Below are 5000 nucleotides of genomic sequence, written 5' to 3' on the forward strand. Positions count from 1 at the left end.
TTTCCTTATTTTGTTTATTAATTTTAAAATGATTGCAAGTTGCATTGCGCATACCGATAGACACCTGTACCTAATGTCTGCCTTGCCCATGAGAAGTTCGGGCTAAGCATTCCTTTGCTCCAGTCAATCTGCTTTTGCAAGCAGAGACGACACACAGATGAAGCCTGTGTAAGCAGATTATTGAGGTTAAAAGGAACAAATGCTGATACGGCAATGATGACGTCGTCACTTGGCAGGAGATTGCTCTCAGCCAGCTAAGAGTTACGTTACTTGCTGTAAGAGATACGAACTTTAGTATTATCAAATGATATTTTAGTGTTTTAATTCTCCACCCGCATGAGAAGAATGTCTGAAAAAAAAAAAAACAACAGTACCAAAATTGAACAATATATATGAAAAAGGTTTCCATACAAATTCTATATATATTATTAGCCCTGTATAAGATTCATATAGGATTATTTCATAGATAACATTTTCACTTCTAGACTTCCTGACTTCAAAATCTCTTTTATTTTATTTTTTTTATTTATTTATTATTATTATTATTATTTTTATATTTATTTTTTATTTATTTATTTTTTTTTTTTTCATTGACTACGAAAAATAAATTACCGGGACAGACAATATGTCAGTAGGTTTTTGGATATGTGTTGAACTTTTAGCTTATTTGTCATTACTAAAGCGTTAAGTTAGAGTTCAAATCTTTACGCATATATATTTAGATATTTAATTAACCTTGGGTTACGTTTTGCTTATTGATTTTATCGTGATTCCTTTTTTTATTATAATTTGTAACCCTTCCGACTTCTTACGGAGTGTATTATATTGACTCCACTTGTATCCATATTTATTTTATTTTTTTATATTTATTTATATATTTTTTTATATATATTGATAATTAAGGTTGGCTTGAATATGTGGAAAAGTGTTCTAGCGGCGTACCGTATAAGGCTACTTGCGGCATCAATTCTATAGATACAAGATATAAATGATAAAGGTATTTTAAAACCGCGAGAACCGCTATAATCCGGTCGGATCCAATATCACGAGTTGTAACTCGTAAGACATTGACACTTCCTATTTAATTATCCGTTATTCTACCAAACCGATTGACTCTGGGTGATAAAATATATTATTGGTTTTCTTAATGGATAGGAATTCACACAACGTGTTAAGGAGATTATTATTGATTTACACCACCCGAGTCAGATTATCATGTCTGTTGAATGAATTCCATGTTTGTTTACTGATTTAGCACTCATAAATATTCGTAACGCACTCAATTGCGGTGTTTTGTTTTTAGTGCTATTAATTCTATATAACGTGTCAAGGAACTATTAACACTAAGAAGTGTTTATTCCCTCTGTCAGACTCGTAATTCTGTTAATAATTCTACGTATATTCTTTCAAGGATTGATTTGGCACAGGATAGGCCCTTAAACTGACAGGTGTCTTAGTGTATCCCTTGTTTTCATGACACGTGTTACAATTAGTTATGTGCTTTTTATATCTGTAAGCATTGTAGGCCAGTAAAATAGTGATTTGGCTTTCTGTGACATAGTAGAGAACCCTGGATGACGGAATGCAACCAGTTTATGACGATTGGTATGAAAGAGATTATTATTACTACCTGGTCGTTAGTCATCTGCTGTGTTCTTCGGGTTTTCCCCGTCACAGACCTACTATAATATTACATTTGATTACATTATTCTGATACACATACTTTAAATGTACTTTTGCTTTAGGGTTTCTGCTCAAAAGTGTTTATTGTTTTTGCTTAGCCACTGACCCTGTTTCCGTTTCGAAGTGTTTATTGTTTGGTGTTTATTGCTGCTGACTCTGTTTCCGTCCGAAATGTTTATTGTTTTGGTTATGTCTGTTGACTCTTGCTTTGCTTCAGTTTGTAACAGTTCTGCGCTCCCGACCCAGATATTCAATGCTCGCGATCTCTTGGGTTAAGGGATTTTCTTGTTTAGATACGGTTTTAACAATAGGTACGGATGTTGCTATATTTTTTAGTCTAATTAATGGTTCTTTGCGGTATGGTGCGGGATTGCGGGATAATGCGTCAGCTATGATATTTGCTTTCCCAGGTAGATATCTTATCTTGGCTCCAAAGACCTGAATGATCATTTGTCACCGAGTTCCTTTTGGACTGTTATTAAAGCCTTTGAAAAACTCGGTAAAGGACTCATGTTCAGTAAGGACTTTATCAGGATAGCCATAGAATTATGAACTTAAGATGTACTAGTGAGTTAAAGATACCTAGCCCTTCCTTGCCTATTACTGCATATTTACTTTCAGAGGGCTTTAGTTTACGTGAATAAAAAGCTATAGGGAAGAACTGTTTATCATATTACTGAAGTAATACCCTCTTACCCCTTGGTCTGAGGCGTCTGTTGCAATAAAAAAAAAATTCCTTATTTAAATCAGGGATTTTTAAGTTAGGTAAGCTGCATTTTCCGCTTTTAAGATATCGAACGCCTGTTGATGCTTTTCAGACCATAATAAATCTACGCTCTTCTTCGTAAGATCTGTTAAAGGAGCTGTCATCATTGAAGAGTTACATATTTACATACGATTGTAATACCCACTACAGCGCAAAAGTGCTGTATCCCCTTTTTACGTTAATAAGTACCGGAAAGTTATGAATAGCCGACACCTTACCACGGACTACTTTAAGACCTTGACTAGACACATAAAACCTAGATAAACATGTTCGGTTTTAAAAAAACTCACATTTAGATATTTTACTCTGAGACTAGCTCTAGTTTATGTGAATGTACTTCTAAGGTATTAGAAAAGATTACAAGATCATCCATATAGGCATGTAGGTTATCCCCTAAAAGTCTCCAAACACTATATTGTAATTTGGGGCGCAACGTAAGCCGGAGGCATACATAAAAATTGATAATGTCCCCTGGGTGTGCTGAAAACGGTGTATGAGGTACAATCACTTAGGTAATGGTATCTGGTAAAAGCATTTAAGTAAGTCCAAGTTGGTGAAAAAAAAAAAATTTATTCTAACCTAACAGAGATAAGATGTCGTCGGTACATCGCACTGGAAACTATCGGAAGTCGTTTCCTTGTTTAAGCGACAGAATTTACCTTGCAGATACGCCAAGTCCGATCTTTTATGGCATGACGTTTGAGGGAAAACAAAAAATTAATACTGGGCATTTGATTTCCTAATGACTCCTATTACTAACATTTTTTCAACTTCGTCATTTATCTCTATTTTGAAATTTCATTGAGAATCTATACGAAGGTACGTAAATAGCTTTATGTTTGTCCTTACCCCGTATTTTGTGTTAAATTACATCCGTTTTTCTCCCAGAGATCACTCGCTAGTGGAGAAACTTCCTGGTATTCAGGTAGAAGATAAAAAAAATTTCTGCTGAATCACCTCTGCTTGAATGACTTTACGGATATTACTTTAGATAGATTATCAGAGAGATTCATCCACGACTGGTTGGGCGTGATTAAAAATTAGCAACAATAAAAAATGCGATATTTATAACTTCCGTATCCATGACGAAATATGTATACTTTGTTTTAGAGAGCTTTGTTCGCGGAAATCGTTATATTTCAGAGTGTCGGGAAGGATTAAAATTTCATTTCCCAGCAAAGTCTTTTACACGCACTAAGACATTCGAGGGTGCATGCTTCTCGAGATTTTGCGTGCAAAGTACGACTGCGGTTGTTGGAGAATTCTGTTGGGTCATTTGAACAATGTTACGATTTATGAGACAATGTATAGTTCCTTTATATAAGTTATTATTTGATTAACTGTCTCATTTTTGTTCAAACGGATTTTACTATGTTTGAAGGTTTATTAGGATTTTCCTTTGATAAACACGCCTTCCATTTTGCAGGATGTAAGATAATATTTTGTATACCCCTAAGATGAATCTTACAATTACACTAGATACAGATCAAGTTTTTTATAACTATAGAGGTATCTGTAAGCGCTCGCTTATCCTGGACTTCTCATTAGAGAAGTTCGAACAACAGACGGTAAGTCCGTAAATACAGGATATTACGTGTAGTAAAGGAATAAACAAGATATTCTAATTTTTACGGCGCGTACAATCGGGCTTAATCCACCAGTATTTATTATAACTTAATGTATTAAAATTAAACGAAAACCTGCTCTGATTACTTTATACGGTCGTGTGTTTCATAGGGGAAAAAACACAGTCCTTTTTTAAATTCAAAAAAAGAGATGGTAGTAACCAAACATCGCTTTTCCCCACTCTGCTAGAGTCGCTTATTGTGTGGAATTTGCTATGTTTTGAACACTTCGGCAGTTTTTTGACTAACCTTGACCGCTTGACTAGGTGACACAGTCACCGAGTTTGCTTGTTTGATTCTGAACGGGCTACTGTTTCTATTTCTTTTTGTAATAATTAGGATCCTTCTCTTTATTACCATCGGCAACGTATTGTGTGTTTTTAGCATTATGTTGCTGGTTACGTATAAAGCAATGAATGACGAACTATTAGGAACTGAGCGATTACTAATAAGACAAGTTATCTCTACTGTATTCAATATTAACTGTTTGTACTTCATTCTTTGCTAAAATTTGAAATAGTGAGGGATCCTGGTCAGCGCATTTAGCTGATGAAAGTTTTTTACAGACATGTTATTCCTTGCAATCCAGCCGTATTTTTAAGTTAAGTTGAGTCATTGAGGTTCGATATTTTATATAACTCAAAAAACTCAAGGCTAAAACTGCGATCGGGACTTTGCAAAGGAGCATTTATTGTCATGACCCGAAATAGTGTTACCTCTAATTTATATAGATTTGTACGGGTGTTCCACTTGTTTTTTGTGTGTTTTCTAATCACTACGGTGTTCTAACGGACCCTATCCATGCATCTGTATAAATACAGACGTCCACTGCGTAAACGCATATTCACTGTTTAATATGATTTGTTACGTAAGGGATTAATAATCACCCAAAATGATAAAATTAACATAGTATATGATTATGATAT

This window comes from Macrobrachium nipponense, chromosome 5 (genome assembly GCF_015104395.2).
Source record: "Macrobrachium nipponense isolate FS-2020 chromosome 5, ASM1510439v2, whole genome shotgun sequence".
Lineage (NCBI taxonomy): Eukaryota > Metazoa > Arthropoda > Malacostraca > Decapoda > Palaemonidae > Macrobrachium > Macrobrachium nipponense.